This window comes from Prionailurus viverrinus, chromosome A1 (assembly GCF_022837055.1).
Source record: "Prionailurus viverrinus isolate Anna chromosome A1, UM_Priviv_1.0, whole genome shotgun sequence".
Taxonomy (NCBI): domain Eukaryota; kingdom Metazoa; phylum Chordata; class Mammalia; order Carnivora; family Felidae; genus Prionailurus; species Prionailurus viverrinus.
The window spans coordinates 155823069-155842023 of NC_062561.1; the positions used below are offsets into that span (position 1 = coordinate 155823069).

Sequence of the window (18955 nt, forward strand, 5' to 3'; positions counted from 1 at the left end):
ATTCTGAACTTCTGAAATATGTCTTCTACCTTGTGGTTATATGGATATGTTTGCAGGTTACCCTATGTTGGCAACAGTAGCTCCTCCCCTAAGGACAACTTTGATTAGCTAAAGAACAATGGTATAGGTATTCAAGGTTTGAACGACTCCCTTGAAGTTTAAGTCTCTTTCTAAATTTTTTAAAACTCTATTCATATGCTCTCTTATATTAAACATATAATATAAACAATATCATTATTCCTTGATGTTTCGTGGCCCAATAGTCCAGAGCACCGTTAACAACATTTATCACTGACTATGCTACAGATGTAGTTGTGCAATATATACTACTGAATTAAAATCATGCTGAGAATTTGAGGTATATGGCATCTATTTTTCTATTTCTTTTTTTACTCATAAACTGGGGAAAATTATACCAAATATGCTTACTGGAATGCTATAGTTCACCCAAATTTTTCTTTGCAGGATGTGGATTTTATGGGATCCTAAATATGAAATAAACAATGGAGACTGAACCAGAACAGGCCTCACTAACTTCCCCATAAATTTGAGTTGTTTAACAGGGCTGACTTTGTATTCATTGTAGATGGTATGGTAAAACACTGACTTTTGCGTGTTTGTTGTTTTTTAAAAGAAGACTATTAGTATGGGTGTTCATCTGGCAGAAAATGCCATTCTAAGCCAAGAGTCAGTTGGTATAAGAAACAAAAGTGCAGTGTTAGGAAAACAGTGACTCTCTTCTGAGGAAACTAAGAACGACGAAGTTGAGAACTTCTTCAAAACTATTCTTGGGGCACCTGGGCGCAGTTAGACATCTGACTCTTGATTTAGGCTCAGGTCCTGATCTCACAGTTTGTGAGTTTGAGCTCTGCATAGGGCTCTGCACTGTCAGTGCTGTCCTGCTTCAGACTCTCTCTCTCTCCCTCTCTCTGCCCCTACCTCTCTTGCCCTCTCCCTCCCTCTCTCTCTCTCTCTCAAAATAAATCAAAAACTTAAGAAAAAAACACTATTTTTGACAAAGTCTATGTTTTCCTTTGATATGTTTATCCAAGTCCATTCCTAGTTGTGAGGTTCTCTGGACAAATACTTTTGTAGGGTCTCTGTCTATATAAACAATTAGATTTAAAAAGTGTTACCAAATGTATAGGTCTGTATGAGGTAGAAATAAAGACTTAGAATAATAGGTAAAGAAGAAGTAGTTACACATTTGTTGTCCAATCAATAGATATGAAGATTCATCTTAGTTTCCAGGTATCATTTCTTCCTATGCACGTTAAGGAACGATCTCTTCATGTTATTTATCGTCTAATAGGTCATTTTTTAAATAATTTCATGCCTCACACTACATGAAAAAAGTAGTAATGCCATTATGATACATAAAGCCATAGCTCTTCAGAATGTACTTGTATCGAAACAAGATAGATCTTTCTGCTACTGAAGTTCGCTCGCTGCATTTATTTGGTTATATCATCACTCATGACACTGCATCACCTAATGGCTTCACTGTGCTATCAAAGGTTTTAGCTGCACGTCATTAACGATGACCACACATAAATGCAAGTCTTATCCCTCGTATGCAGCAAAGCATGAGTTATCATTCATCTATCATTTTAATCTTACCAGACAGAATTTTATACTTTAAACATAGGATAACACATCTTCTAAATATGTCTTCCTTCAAAATCTCTAACCAAAATCATTGCATTTGTAGAATGTAATACCTTCCAGTGTTGCCCTCCACATGCTGCCACCAGTGGGGAGAATTGGTAAGAGCCCCATGAGCTGAGCAAGAAGAATGGTCCTATTCATCTAAGAAGTGTCCACACCGTTTCCAACAAGGCTTACGGCTAACCCAGGAAAGTATGTCACCGCATCAATCACAGGCAAGAGTGAACTTTGATCAGAAGGGCTGTTTGGCAGTGAGAAACAATGTTCTGGGAAACTCTCCAAGGAGACAGGCACAGCCAGCCCCAGAGATGTGCCTGACACCCAGTACAGAGCCTGAGGCAAAAGGAGTAGGGTAACTTTCCTAGACTACAATAAAGTAAAGAGTGCTTGCTGCCACCCAGACACCATCTGGTGCTGCAGATCAGAGGAGACACCTGCTCTAAACGTGGACAGGTGAGAACTGACTCTGTGGCCCACATATACAGCTCAAATCTAAGGGTCACAGATGGACTATCAGGAGCCTAGAGCCCTGAACTCATCCTGTGTCCAAAGTGAGTAAGATTCACCCAAAATCTATAGGTCAGCACTGTTCTGTTGTTCAATCTCATGTGATCCCATGAAAGAAATACTGTGATCTGAACTCAGGGTACCTGGCCTGAATGACAGTCCTGGATCCTGTAGGTCCTAGCCTCTATTCTACCTTTTATTTTTAATGTTCATTTATTTTTAAGAGGGAGAGAGAGAGATTTCGAGCAGGGGAGGGACAGAGAGGGGGGCGGATAGAGGACCCAAAGTGGCTCTGCACTGACAACGAACCCAATGGGGAACTCAAATTCATGAACCGTGAGATCATGACCCGAGCCAAAGTTGGCTGCTTGACCAACTGAGCCACCCAGGCGCCCCTCTAGAGATGATCTTTAAAATTTGGTAAAAGGCATTTTAAAGTGCAGAGCAACCAAAGACAGGTTAGAAAAGCAGGGGCTCATACTTGCGGGTACTATATTTTCCTCCAGTTTTTAAAAAAGCCCTTAGATACAAGCTGCATCTTCCTATAGCATATCCCTTTTCATCTTACTAATCATTGTATTTTCAAACATATTGCCAGAGAGTAGGCTACCCGATAACATTAGAATAGCCTTCCCGGAAACAGTCATGTCTTATATTTCTGCTCTGCCTGTAAAACCTGGCCCAGGGCTAGTCACATAAAAGTCCACAAATAGTTCTTGGTACATAACAGCTATTTACCAAATACAACAAATACAGTTAACAAGAAAACTGTAGAAGTGCTAAACGAGAAGTCAAGAGTCACTGATACTATAAAGGTAATTGTTACTGGAAAACAAATTCATAGTCAGAGCAGTCATTCACCATCATAGAGATTTCAGCCTAAAGAAAATAATGCCATACACCAATTCTCTGGCTGAAATGAAAGGGCTGGGCTGATATTACATTTCCTAAAATTATTCACCAAATGAAGTCCTCTATTATTTCTCTTCCCTTTCTCTATTTTCATTATTGAGAGCATGCACATCTTCTTCTTCCTTTTTTACTACAACAGGTACAATACTTCCTTTTATGTTCAATTTAATACTGACCTTTCTCTATGACTAACCCTACTCCACAGTGACCTTTTAGAATTGAAGTATCACTTTTTATGTATGGTCTATACCACATTGATTCACACCGATATGTCTAGGAATATGCAAGAGCATTGTGGGTATATATGTATTTTGCATATTATTTAGATACGTGCATATGTATCTATCTATATATGTATGTATACATATATATATGTATGTATACATATATATGTATACATACATATATATATGTATACATACATATATATATATGCATGTGCCATCCCCACAAGAAAATTATATGCTTTATGCTAATGAGCACATTGCTTATAAAGCATGAAGCACTTTCCCAGAAAGAGTAGGAGCTGAGAAAAGTCTCCTACATTTGATTAAACTTTGATTCCGCCGTTCTACATCTGGCCTTTGAAATCTTTTGAGAACTTTGCTGCTTATTAAAATACACATGAGATTTAAGAGTGATAGGAATCAATAATTATCAATATCACATTTAAGCAAATCTGTGGTAATAAATGGAGTGAGAAATTGAACTAGTGTAGATTTTCCAGGAGATATAGGTACAGGTCCCAGGTGATACATTTTCTTCCCAATAATTCTTCCCCAGCACAAACCAAAATTATCACCAATCATCACCCACTACCTATCACTACTATAACCAGCACAACCAAAGATGCTCGATTATTAAGTCTTTGGGCATTGAGGCCACATATTAATCATATCTCCATCCTTGAGCAAAGAGCACATAGTAGTGCTCAAGAAATATCAGTTGGGGAATAAATGAAAATCTATATTGTTTTGCCTTCTTAAACTGATCCGGCTGTATCTGAGTCAGCACATCAGAGCTAGCATTGTAATTTCCATTTTTCCAGAAATTTTATCAGAAGTTGTGGGGTCATAATAATTACCTTGCCAAAACTGTGAACATTACACAGGAAATCTCTTCCATGGTTCCAAGGCTACACAGCTCACTTTACTCATTCTTCTCAAGGGAAATTTAGCAAGAGGATATAGGTTGCTTTTCTTTTCAATCATTGCTGTGGAAAAGATAAAACAATGCAATCATGAGTCACCTTCATTTATGAAAATATTACATCAAGCCCAACTGGAACATATGACCTTATTACTTAGAAAAAGAAGAGATGACTGTGACACACTAGAAAATGTGTGGGTCAAAATTAAAAAAAAGGGAACATGCAAAATTTATAGTTTGTGGTAAAATATTAAGTCATTACAAAAATGCTCAGCATTACCAACAGTAAGTGGTTAGAAAATGGCCATAAGGTAGTTCAGAGAGTAAGACACTGTCATATGCTTCTTAAAATTTAGAACATCTTCTGAAATGTGGTAGCGTATATCTTACTTTGTGTTTAAGCTATATAAACATGTGGAATATAGAATGCTATAGCTTGTGAGGCATGTTCTGATTATACAAAAATAAAGAGCCACTGAAATGAAAGGATACTTTTCATCCCTATTTCCAGTTCAAAACAAGAAGGTAACCTTCCATACCATCAGGTGGATTCTGGAAGATAATTATTTTGCATGCTCAGTTCAGGTTCTTAATTCCAACGCAGCAGGTTACTACAGGTTTTAGAGGAGAAAGGAGCCAAGATATATAAACTTTATTGTTATTGTTGCCCATTTGACAAGATACTGTCCCAAATGAATGGACATTGGCCATTCAGATGGAAAACAAAAGCCTGTTTATCAGCTGGTTAATTGCTCTCAGATATGAAATAAGATTCCCAGCAGTAAAGCTCCCTCACACTTCCATTCCTCACCTGAATTATAAGCTATCTGCGAACAGAACTGTTTCCAGCAACCAAGTGTTTATCAGGATGAAGCACATCTGCCACAGATGACTGCTGACCTTTCAACTTTGGTCAGCACTTTGGCAGCCGGCATAGTCATAGGAAAGGGGGATGGATGCAAGTTTCCTGGCAGTCTCATTTTCATCTTCCCTTGTGTGGCTGAACTCTGAAATGAGAAGGTAACTAAGTAAAGCCAGCACACTGCAAATATCCCTTTCACAAGATGAGTCTGGTGAATGCACTTACTTCCCATCACATTTTCTAGATCAGGGAGGACAGGGGTTTTTTGCAGTTAACTTATCTTATTAGTTTCTTTTATAACTTACTGTATTAGCTTATCACTGGGAAAGATTATTCGTTGTATAATTCTTCAAAAGAATGGTTACTAATACTAACACAATACTTGACTGCTAGATCATCCAAAAATCACCACAGAGGCTCACCATACCACTGGAAAGAGATTTAAATATAGGGCTTTGTGGGGCGCCTGGGTGGCTCAGTTGGTTGAGCGTCTGACTTCGGCTCAGGTCATGATCTCACGGTTCGTGGGTTCGAGCCCCCCATTGGGCTCTGTGCTGACAGCCTGTTTCCGATTCTGTGTCTCCCTCTCTCTCTGCCCCTCCCCCACTCACACTCTGTCTCTCTCTCTCCTTCAAAAATAAATAAACATTAAAAAATAATAAATAAATAAATAAATAAATAAATAAATAAAGGGCTTTATCTTTCCTCTGTGGAATTTTTGGACAAGCTGGATAATCAGTAAAGGGTAATTTTAAAAAGGTAAATGTAGGAACTCTTGCACTAGTGGAGAAGCCTTAACTCTGATAATAACCCACTATTAAAAATAATACCAATAACAACTAACTAAATACCTTTAATAGATCCTACACTGATAGCATTCTTATATCAATTTTCTGTTAACCTGTGGGTTTTCCCGCTTTTGCATAACCTCAGTGCACATGGAACAGAGGTCTTACAAGGTAGCCTTCTGGATGGGTCTGCTTACCTGGCTCTGACTTGTTTCAGCTACAGAATAATGACTGCATTCATGCGTACATGTAACCCAGGCATACAATTTTAATAAATATTAAATTATCTCTTCTTCCATCTGTCTCTTCCTTCCTATAAGCAAATACTTGGCCATCTACTGGCCAAGGCTTTAGTGGTCCTTTTAACAGATGATGCAGTATAAAGGCAATCCCCTGTGCTTCCAAAACTAATCACTGAATCAGAGGTTAGTAAAGAGATGGCTGCTCCCTAGTGACCCCTCAGTTTCCTTTTTGGAAATCCCCTCCCTTCCTTTGTGTGTGCATTCCATGCCACTCCCTCCCTTCTACAAAAGTGAGGGGAGTCCAATCATTCTTTTTCCTGGAACACCAGTAGACCAGGAGGTTCTATCTAACACCTTAATTCTGTCAATTAGATCTTCACTGCTAAGACATTGGGAGGAACTTGCATGACTCAAGAACAACTGTCCCCGTGATGACATTGTGACCACTTTATCTCAGCTGTTGGAAAGTTACTGTGGTAATCCTGTCCTTCCTGAGTTCTCTTGAATCATGGGCTGAAGCCTGGTCTACAAGTGTCCTGTTAATTGTGTGAGCCTCCAGCCTCACCTTCATATTCTTCCAATTAGTTCCCTTTCACTTTTGTTAACCAGAGTTCGTGTCTGTTACTTACAAGGAAGAACCATTACTGACATATAATGCATGTAATCATGAAAGACAATTTATAAAGTAAGATAATAAAGTAAGATATTCGGGAATGGCATAGACAAAAATCCCAGTGTGTTTTAAGACAGGAAAGTGGCAGTGGCATCAGCTAATCAGGAACGGATAGTAGAGATAGTGACACAAGGTTTCAGCAGGTGTGGTCAGGTGGATGATAACGAGTGGGCAGGGGGAAGGGGCAAAATGTGCCTAAGGCACAATCAATAGATAACTTCGATGAAATGGGGATTATCTCAGAGTATTCTTCCTGCCACAAACACTTCTTTAGTATTTTGTAGTGTGGGTGCTGCTGGAACCCAGTGTTAACGTCAGGTACCTGCCCCTGAGGAGCACAAAGTCCAGTCTCCCTTCAAGTAGAGAGGGACACTCTTGGAGTGGGCTAATAAAAGATTCTTGACTGCTGTCCCAAAGCTGTTCTCTGAGGAAGTAGTGTCTTCTCCAAAGTAAATCTTTGATGTCACCAAAGCATTATTTACAGGTGGAAAAGGGAAATAAATGCTAGATTTAAATAAATGCATTTAAAACTGTAATGAGCAGACGTTTGCAACCTTCAAGGGTAGCACTCCATGAAAATTGTGAGAATTTCTAGCTTCAATTGGTTTTCACTTTAACACTTGAAGTAAGTGTAAAAGCATTCATAAAAAAGATATATAACCTATATGTGAAGAAAAATTTAATTTTACCATTGTGATAGCTTTATATAGTTTTCTGAAAAATCCTTACTCATACGTCTGCTTCTTTCTGACAGATATTAGCCAGTTTTTATTATTTTTTTTCCCTTCGGGACCCAGGTAAAGCAAAAGGGATTTCTATGGACCACCCTACTGTGAACACAGTTTATACCTTCTTTCTATATTTTGCTCTAATAATCAGTATTTACAATTTCGTTAAATGCAAAGAGCAACTTCCTACTTGGTAGTCAAACCGAACCTTCCCACTGGAGGAACATGGGTGGCAAACAGCCATATGTACCATAGTAGAACAGTTTCCCTACAGGGCATAGTTGAGGAGATACATGTGATTAATCATCTCATCTCATACGAAGTAGGAATACCCACCATAGACTACCTGTGCATAATTCCAAGGGTTGCTGATGAAGAAAACTTCTCCACTTCACCCGAACTTGAAACAATTGTCAAGAGTGATGTTTCTTCATGGCTGGAATTACACGGTGATGGCCATCTGGATATAATATAATTTATTGAGTCAATCTTGTACAGTTCGCATTTAGGTTGATTCTATTTTAATGACCTGGATTATCTGACCATTTATTTTGGATAAATTCCAAGCAGTAGAATCATTAGTATCTATACATTTTCAAGGTTTTTGACCTATAGGGCATTTATTTTTTTTCCTTCAGAGAAATTATACCGATTTATACTCAACCAGCGCTGTGCGAGTCACTGCTCCATTGTCCTCCGAACTGCAGTCCTGGAGCGCAGGTGGAGGAAGAACACGGTTGCGTCATTCCAGTTGTTGCATGAATATCTAACCTGAGTTTCCATCCTCAGACAGAAAAGTAATAAAGTTTAAATTGCTAGGTTTTCAAATCCCTCTTTCCCTATTTCTCAATATTTGTTATATTAAGATAAACATCTCCTTCATAAGTTTTAAATGATATAAATTTTCTATTTATATTTTCTTTCATTTTTCTATTTAATAAGCTTCACTAAAATATCACCACAGAGTTTCGCTTCCCAGTGTGAGTTTCTCCATTCAACACCTACCTATTCAACTATCTATCTATCTATCTATTTATCTATCATCATCGTCATTTTTCTATTTATGCAAAGGGAAATTCAGAGTTTGGATATTTCCCACCTATACTCATCCTCACATCTGTGCCTGCTCATTTCATTCCTCTTCCAGAAAAGGCCCTTTCTCCTCTCCCAGACCTATTCTAAACCTCCTTTCCTTCAATCTAGAGTACAAGTCCCCGTGTCTGCCATGCCACTTCCCTGGCACCTGGCTCTCAGTAATTATTTGCTCAAATTCTCAGCCCTGACACTATATCATTATAAGCTACAGGATGAATATTGGCTAAAATACAGTGAGTAATGCATTTAGGCTGAATAGATTTCAGAAGGAAAGCATTTATCACCTAATATTTAAGAATGACTGTCAGCTGGGTATTTTATCACTTGAACACCTTTCTCTTCATCATCAAAGAAACTAACAGTTTCCATAAGAAAAAATAGCACAGAAAATAATCATCATATTCATAAAATAAGTGAACCATTCTTTCATGATGATGATAATCTACATAGATTTTTATATTTTTAAGACCCTGAGTTTTTTCCTTGAACTCTTAACCAGAAATTGTCAAGATAGGGCTGACCTATGGGTCACTATTTTTCAAAATAATTGGAATTCCTCAACTGTATAGTGGGTACCTTATTAAATATAAATGAAATGAAGAATTAAATATCTTCATTTTGAAAAGGCTCTAGTATGAAGTAGTTACTATTCACTACATAATTCTTTCTACTTTCTGACTATCATTAAGAAAAACTTTTCACACAGTTACTGAAGAGTAATCTTTAATTTTGGGTCGTTTGAGCTCTCCCCGAGAAAAAAACTAACTAACTAACTAAATAAATAAATAAATAATAAACAAATAAGATAGAGATCTGTTCTTTTAACATGCACATATTTAATTTCATGTGTTAAAAGTTAAAAGTTGGCCTCTTGTTTCCTCTCACATTCAATCTTTGGCTCATAGCAGTGTCCGACATAACTTCCATGCCCTAATAACCAAAAGCAATATTAGATTAATCTTGTATTCTAAAACAATTTTATCTGTGACTTTCAAGTTTCATAGCTATAAACCTATCGGTATCAATTATGACAGGAAGATTTTTAAATGCATTGTTTACCTTAGGAGATTTTTCATGAAGACCATTATCAAAGGCAGTAGAAATATAATCACTATAAATAAAGACCATACAAAAAAACTCTTCAGGTGTTGGGTATAATCATTTCTGCTCGACCTTCTAAAATAAATATGCAAATGCTGCAGCTTAAGGTATACCTGCTATAAGTAAAAAATGAAAACAGAATTCAACAATCTTGTTCACTTGTGCAAACACAGATTTCATATGCAACTGAGGAAAACTCTCATGTGATCAGTTTGTTAAATAGCCTACACATAGTTTGCTTGAAGACTGACTTGAGGTCTACCTAAGACGAGTGTTTCCTGTCAAGTACTCTGCATTTCTGAACTTAAAAGTAAAACAAAAGATGGTTCATATTTCATTGTGAAATATACAACATTCTTTCATGTTCAACCTTTTAAGATTTTTTTTTCCTTCATAGCAGGCAAAAGATAAAAGATGTAACAAGGAAATTAACTTTCTCCTGTTTTTCTTGTTTTATTTCACTTGCACTCTCTTCCTTCTCGCTTCATCTCTCTCTAAAGATTGGAAATGTGTAGTAACACCTGCTGGGGCGGTAACAGCAGTTGAGCTTTGCCTGAATAATGCCCTGTGAGTGCTTAGAGGGACACAGATCACTGTCTCCATGCTCCTTCCGCTCATCGCATGGTTACACCTGGCATCAGAAGGTTGGCCACAATGAACTGTCTTCATGCCCACCATGGCAAGACCTCGAAACTTGGAGCTCTGGGCAGTGGTGTCCCTTCCGTAGCCCAGCGGAACTGAGAATAGAATCTTTGTCCTTCCACCACAGATGGTCAACCTACTGGAGTGTGCCAGTAATCTGAGAAGGAGGCCAAGCTTATTTTAATTACAAATTACCCCGTCACTTCACGTTTGTTATCTCTCTGTACCTGTAGTTCATGCAGCAGACAACTTAATACACATGATTTAAATAATCATCAAAACCTTCTCTGTTTCGGCACTTTCCACCTTTCTCTGGAAAGCCTGCACGTTTGTAGGGATTTATAACTGCAAGTGCCTGAAGTCAAGTTTCAGTTCTAGCAAATGTGGGGTAGATGCGACTTTAAAACAAACTGATCAGACATTGGAACAACAAAGACCAGAGGATTAAGGCAGTCTCTGAAGATGAAAGTGTAAAGAGATCTTGGGGGAAAATCGCTTGAGAGAAGCCTTTTAAAAATCAAACAGAAAAACTCTCATCAGTGGGCTCCTGCTCCTTTTTTAGAATTTTAGCAACATGTGCAAGGGGTTTTATTTATCAAGTCAGATCTCCCATTCTTTAAATAAAAAAAAATTTTTAAGCGAAAGCCAGGTTCATAACCCTTCAGCAGTTTCCCCAAAGTTACTTAGCACTATTGTCACTAGAAAAACATCTCATAATTTCAGAACATTTTCCAGCAAAAAATACACGGAACTGAAGAGAAACCCATGTGCCCATGTGGAAATACTTAGCTGCTTCTCCTATACTGAACTGTGCGCATTCACAGAGAACACATGACATATTTCCTTGTTATGTATACACTTTTTTTTGTTCAACAATGCCAAAAAGTGATAACTTGGAGACTGAGAATTATACTGACAGTCACCTGTCATTCATTGTCCTTTATTCTGACAACCTCAGGCATTCAGGCATGGATTTATGGGTTTTGCCCCCTTTTGCTTTATTTTTAAAAGAGTTGGGGGATGGGGGAGAATATCAGAGGATTCAGTCCTGAATAGACTTTTGTTTTGCTCTTTCTTTTACCTCTTGACTGTGTCAAATGCAGTGTGTCCCTCATGCAGTTTCTCTCTTTAGAGAGCCTCGGCTGGGCCAGCTAGTTAGTATTCAGAGACAAGGCAAAGAGGATAAAATTCTTCTCTCTGCTTGCTGAGACTGCAAATAAGCAATTAGACTAAAAGCAATGTATTAGAGAAAGAAGGCCATCGCAGACATCATTGTTGACTGGAACCTGCCAATATAACTTTAAAATTGTAAAAACTTCATAGCAAGGAGAAATAGTCACTTAGAGGCACATAAGTTGGTTAAGACACTAAGTCCGTATTCGCTACAGACATTTCTGCTGTGTAATGTACTCTGTGAACTGTAAGGTTTTCCATTTAATCTTGTTTACTTATTGTAATGAGAAACAAATGGTTGAAATTAGCAATGGTGATAGAAAATTCAACCTTTTATAGTATTGCGTGTTATGAAAACATTTTCTAGATTGGCATGTTACTCCCATTTTCATTTGAGCACACTTTAAAGGACTGTAATGGAGGTCTGAAGGTTACAAACTGTTTTATGTCTAACCGAGTAATATCATAGATCTCTGCTGAAGAGTTAGATTGGAGATTTAAAACAATATATGCCAGCCTTTTGCTAGGTATCAATGATAGCATATGAGGTAGTGCTTAAGAATCTTCTTCCTCCCTTTAATATAGAGATTGCATGCTGGGTTCTAGCAATTGATGCATTTCCTGTGCAAATGCTCAAATGCAGCTACTCTGTTAATTACATTGGGATTGCCTAATTCCATTTTGTCATAGACCAATCTCCAGTGAGCCTTCACGATTGTCCAAATGATGGGAGGTAGCAAGTAGACCTTCCTGATTCGATATATTTAATCCATCTCTTTTTCCTTTTTCCTCCCTCATCCTTCCAAACCACATTTCCCGAAAGTTGAGAAATGCTAGCCTGATGAATTTATTTTTACATTTTCTAAGCCAGGAAAAAGAAAGGAATCTGGATTATTGACATTCTTTACCGGAACTACAGTAGACTAGAGTTAGCAGAAAAAACTGCTAATCATCACAGTTTTCGTGTTGGAAGCAATTTGCCTATAATTAGTAAGTTGATAAATACCAACAAAATGGGTGCTAAAACGAACAACTCTTGTGCTGAGAGACATTTGACTCTACATTACACTTTGCATTTTTATATATGCAGCATTACATTTTGTTACAAAGAGCGACAACTTTAGTGGCAGCTGAAATGCTCTAATCTGTCTTCTGAAGGAAAGCAGACATACATCTTAATATAACGACTTCTTTTATAAAACGTATCTTTTTTGGAGGAGTAAGCAATGCAAGGATAAGGAAAGAAGTTGGTGTTTTATTTATTTTATATAAAATGGTAGCAGAAGACAGAAGACTTGTTTTGCTAGAAAATGAAATGCCATAGCATGGAAGATTAAACGGTGCCATTGACTTCAGGTGTATTCTTCATTGGTAATACCAAATGCATACTTGTGTGTAGATATTTCTTTACTACATTTCGTGTTAAATGATCATCGTATGAAATGTTTCAACCGCATTTAGAATCAAGCACATGGTCATTCTGGTTCGATCCAAAAAGGAAAAGTGTGTGGTGTACTAATATGTGAGACAAATGTTTAATTCAAATAAGCAAGACATGGTATATTATATCTTTAAAATCAAATAGCTTTATATGTCTGAAATGTTTTAATAAAACGCTGGCTTTTCAAAGGTCTAAATCACAATAGGTATGTTATATGTAATGAATAAAAGAATATGATAGCTTTATCCGTGGTATGCTGAAATTCTGACTCGCATTGTTATCAGAAAACATAATACCACAAAATATTCAATCTATGTGATCTGATAGAACAAAAGAGATTATCCTAAACAAATTGTGAGGGTGTAAATTGAAAAAAAAATTTCTTTATGTGAACGGGATTGGGAAAAAACTACACCTTGTTAGTGCTTTTTAAAAGCCTGGTGTTTACTGGGGTGCCTGAGTGGCTCAGTTGGTTGAGCGTCCAACTTCGGCTCAGGTCATGATCTCATGGTTTGTGAGTTCGAGCCCCGAGAAGGGCTCTGTGCTGTCAGCTCGGAGCCTGGCCCCTGCTTCCGATTCTGTGTCTCCTTCTCTCTCTGTCCCTCCCCCACTTGTTCTGTCTCTCTCTGTCTCTCAAAAATAAATAAATGTAATAAAAATTTTAAAAATAAATAAATAATAAAAAAAACAAAACAAAAGTCTGGTGTTTACAGACTTAATTTTAAGAGTATCCTTATCTACAGCTAATTAACTTGATTAGCACACGAGATTCTCTGAGATCTTGCAGAATCTTTATACTAACAGACCATGTGGTAAATGGATTGATTTCTAGTTATCAAGCATCTTCTAATATATCCCTTATATTCTTGCATTTAAATATATTTGACTAAGTTTGCTCTTCATTTCCTTTTAACAGTATACCTTTTGTACTCCTACATACTGAATGAGACAGTAAGAAATGACCACCGGCAAAACAAATACACGTTTTCCTTCCCCTCTTCAGAACATTCTATAGTGGGTGGTAAAATATTTAAGCCATTTCAAAGTCATGTGAACTATCCCAAATATGTCAGGAAAGAAGAGGCTGCAATTTATTATTTTTCTGCAGTGAATCCACATGAAAGAAAATAATTTTAAAGGCCTAAGTAGCTTTGTTTTCATTTACAGTTCATGTCATTAATTTCACACCATGAGCATTTTGCTTATTTGAGGTACAGCATACTTTTGATCAGTAGCAGATTGATCATTATGCAATAAAAAGGCAGAGATTTTGAAGAACTGTGTATTGCAGTTATTTGTGAAGTACATGTTCCATCTCATTTATTATTATTTATATCATTATTACTTTTATTATCATTATTGTTTTCCTTCATATCCATCCCGGTTGAAGCCTGGGCTTGAATTCGTTGGGCACGTATGGTTTCAATGATGATTTATTATACGATGGGCTCAAAATTAATTTTGCAAATGTAAATTTTTCATGGTATGTTGTTTGATAAAAAACAAGGTAAATATTTTCATATTTAAATTTAACTTTATAACTCCTTTTTAAAAGCCTTTCTCTTACCTATTTTCCAAATTCAAGAGCAAGAGAGTTCGAGATTAAAGATTGAAGCTATGCAATTTGGATCTGGTCAATTTTGCTGCCATTTTTTCTTCACCAATATTATTTGATTCATTGTAGGTCCTCTTCCTTCCACATAACGACTCCATTTAAGAGACAGCAAGTGCTGTTTAGACTATCTTGGCGGAGTATTTATTCCTTTCTAAAACAAAGTTACCTATAGTGAGCTGCAAGTGTCTTTCTTTGTGCTTGGTTTATTCCCAACCTTTTTTTGCCATTCAAAAACAATGCTGACACATGCATGAAATGACAAATAGCATTAGTGTAATAAAGGAGTTAAACCAAACCCAAAGCACGGTCATATATTAAATTGTTTTTAAAAATACTGACCTAAGCACCTCTATGAGATGTTATTAGTAAAATGTGAAGAAGAAGAAAAAAGACATTTGGAAGTGAGATGTGCTCTCCTTTGTCGCCTGTATAATTGCTGATTTGCCATCATGTTTGCTTGCGATGCCTTTGTCAGATATTATTTCATGTCTCTTTGTCAAAGGAGAGGTTTTGAAGCCTTTTTTCTGCATCTGGGCAACTGCTGTTCAGGGCTCAGACCAAGCCTCCCAGGGTTACAGCAATGTGTCCAAAAAGCTTTGGGTAAAAAAATCTTTTAAGCAGCCCCTCATTTCCACTCACCAGGCCAATGCATATGTTTTACCAAAAGAAAACTTCTAACATTTCCACATCGGCTTCAAACACCGTAAGTGTAACGTAGTGTCGAATTTTCATTAAGACCTAGTGTTGAATAATAACTTGCTCACCCCCCTACCGAAGGATCGCAATCGAATGCAACTGTTATGTCATCTTCCCTGGTAAGTGGTGATTTTCGAGAATTTGATGATTTATAAGGCTTTTCTAAAAATACTTCGCATTTGTAAGTAGATACTTCCCAACACATAGTAAGTCCATACAGAGTCAGATGGAGTAAAAAGAAGTTTCTTTTTCACCCATTTACTTCATCCTGGGGAGTTCAGCAAAAAAAAAAAAACCGCTATGGTAAAGCTTTTCATATCAGCAAGCAAAAACAGGAAACGAAATAATTGTGGAATATACAATAATAGGACTATTTTCTGCACAAATCCAACTAGGAGGAGAACTATTCAATTAGGCCTCACGGTTACTTTTAATGAGGGTTGTTGTGGAATAAGTGGAAACATCTGTTACCATGAACCACCACAGTGGCTACACAAGAGAAAAACAGTTCTCTTTTCTATTGATTGGGACTGGTCTTCACGGAACATTCTTATTAGTATGCTTAGAACAACCATGCAAATCTCTAAACCAAATTAATTATTCTTGGCATTCCCAAGAGATAATCCCACGGTCATTTTTTACCAAAGTCAGGGAGCAGGGGAACCCTTTTTCTGTACATATTTTACTATGGTTAGCGATGCCTAATTGTCCTACTGTATGCTGCCTTATTTTACCAGCTACAGACTGAATTCATTCCCATTCTCTCCTTAAAAGTTTGAAACCCCCTAGTGACAGGAATATTAATGTGCCAACACTGTCATATCTATTTCAGCTCATACATATGCAATGTCTTTGTTTTCAAAGATTTATGTCAGACTTTGCTGAAGTGAGGTATTCTACCATTTTAGATAATAGCATGCCAAAGTGATGTTATCAGCCACATTCAGCACTCACTCAAGCAAACGGGAGGAGCATCCATTCCTTCATGGCTTAAACTCATAGAAACTGTTATTTATCCTTATTTGATGAGAAAGTCTTTCAGGGGGAAATGGTGTATTTTTAGAAGAAGATTATGGCCATCCTGTGGATTATCTTTTAATTAAGAATGGATGATTTGTGCCCACTCTGCTGTAGCAAACGTCTTGCTGCTAATGAAGTTTAAAAAGACTTACTTTATTTAATTACAGCTAATCACCAGGGTAAAATGTGGAATTTTCTTTGATCCTACATGTATTGTGGTAATCCCTTTGGCAGATAGCATCTCCTCAAAATATTTTTGAGTTTTTTTGGCGGTCACATCTTAGCAGAAGGTGGAACCACCTTACACTGAAGAATTTCTTTCATTCCCCTCTGTAGTCACCTACCCTGGCATAAAAATTCCATGAAATTTTCTTGCAAGTAGAGATGGTCCTTTAGACAGAGAATGTGGAAGTCTTCACGTATTTGAATCCTTTACTTTGTCTGATATCCAGAATGGGGTTCTTTTCTCTTGTTCAATGATTTAATTCAACTCACATCATTGGCCAGTGTTAATGTGCCCAACACTGGGCCGAGCACTGGGACTAGAAACATACAGAGAACACAGACCGACAATAAGCCAACCTTTACAGATGAACCGTGTTCACTTTCTGCTGCATCCATTCCATGTGGACATAAATATGTAAATGTGCTGTAAACCCAGGGGTGGCTTTGTCTTTGGTTTAAAACCAGGAATGGCTTTGTCTTTGGTTTGCTTTGTTTCTAATCACCAGAATGCCATTATTTTGCTTACTTGAAACTTCTAAGATGAAGCAGGGCTCTACCTTTTATTTTCCTCCTCTATCACTACCCTCTGGAATCAAGTACGGTATATATGTTAACCCCCTTTATTCCTTCCTGAATCTCAAAGAAAATTCTTTTCAAGAATATTTCTTAAGCCAGTTCTGATTCTGGGTGATAGCTGTCCCTGATTTTTCATCTTTATAAACACCAGACTTAATCACTCCCACTAAAAGTAAAAATAAAATCTTGGGTATGCTTCTTACATTTACTCTTTTGATTATAAATTACCTTTTTTTTTTTAAGTGCAAGCCCATCCCCAAAAAACTAATAAGCATGGTTTATGTTTTTAATCTCAAAGATGTCATCCTATTTTTTCAAAAAATTACCTTTTTCTCCTTTTTCTGCGTTTTTATTCTGTAATCTTCTGTCCTTTTGATCCAGACAATGTAGGCTTGTTTGGCATAAAGGCCCTGAAGGGCAAGGTTGGCTCCCTGAGGAAGAGAAGAAAAACTGCCAGTGGGTGGCAGAACAGGGTACCAACCTGCCCTACTCCACCCCAACCGCCCACACTCACTTAGAGATGGGGTCAAAAACAGCATCTGAACAGAATAAATGGACTGTGTTTTTTTTTTTTTAACTTTCCTGGAAAATGACTATATCTAAACTAATCAAAATGAAAGAAATATAGGTCTTGGTACAACTTTTTCATGACTTGACATTTGGCTGGTTTTGAGAATATAAAAAAAGAATACCCAGCATTCCCCCAAACAGAATTCACACCGAGGCAAATAATTTCTTTCGAAATAGTGTAAAATAATCTATTAAATCATTACTCTATCATTTTTAACTTCAGAAGAAGTCATCTGGGCAGAACTATTTGCTACGCATCTCCAAATATTTTCTGCTCTGTTTAACAAATGTGAGTTTCTACGAATTCTTTTGGTTTGCCAGGACTCCAGCAGATTTAAAGCAGGTTTGTTGTGAAATCAGTGCGAGGTCTCTATCTCACACCTAGGGTTCCACTATCACACAACAATGAGAACTCTCTCCTCATGCCTGCATATGAGGACTTACACAAATCCCTCCAGGCATCCTTCACACTACCCCGCACCCAGGGAGGGGGAATCTCTGGACCACTTCACCCAGAACTCGCCTCATCCTAGCAGTGGGCATTTAGACTTACGAAGTAATTAAGTTGAGAGGAAGTTCTTCCAAAGTGCAATTCACGTCGTAAAAAAATTAAACATTATAAAGTTGGAGAAGCAAAACAGAATTTGTGGTTAGTTCCTGTAATATATTAAACATCTGCAGTTTTGTCTCCTTATCAGGATGTGGGGTTGTGCTGAAGTCACATCCTGATAACATCTGCACATTACGGATAGTTTTTGCTTTATTCTTTGTGGTCCGTTGATGAGAGATTCTTTAACATCCCTTCAGTCATCAAGACCCCAGTTGAATTTCTTTGCTTGTGACAGCCTTAAAGGTGGTCTCATTTACATTTGCGAAAATGTCACAATATAGAAAGATATTTTCAGTTTGATGTTTCATCCCTTCCTTTTTTTATCCGGATGCTAGTTTTAGCTTTTCAAATGAATGTCGATCTCAAAATAGATTTTCCATGAAATATATTTTGTCTGATTTTTGAAACACCATGTCTACAGCAGAAGATTTTTTTTTCCCAAAAAAGTTTCAGCGATGGATGGCGCCTCTGCTTCTGCTTTGCGCTGTGGGAACAGCTGCGCGCCACGTAAGGGCTGGCTGGTGTGAGGCCCAGTAACACAGCGTGCACCCTTTATTGGAAAAGGTCAGGTATTGACCGGATCCCTAATGACCCCAATTACATCTGAGCTGAGTAAACAGTCAATAAACAATGACATTAACATCTGTAGAAAAAGCATTTAC

At 37.4% G+C, this 18955-nt stretch overlaps 1 long non-coding RNA gene across 2 annotated transcripts in view; it reads right to left on the reverse strand.

Moving 5' to 3' along the window:
• Positions 1 to 8920, reverse strand: part of LOC125168907 (uncharacterized) — a 39148-nt gene extending 30228 nt beyond the window's left edge. For both annotated transcript variants that reach the window (XR_007153341.1, XR_007153340.1), the window contains exons 1-3: positions 7866 to 8920; positions 5048 to 5243; positions 4172 to 4300 (exon numbers count right to left, since the gene is read on the reverse strand). This is a non-coding gene — a long non-coding RNA (uncharacterized LOC125168907). The remainder of the gene's footprint in view (positions 1 to 4171; positions 4301 to 5047; positions 5244 to 7865) is intronic.
• Between the last annotated feature and the right edge of the window lie 10035 nt (positions 8921 to 18955).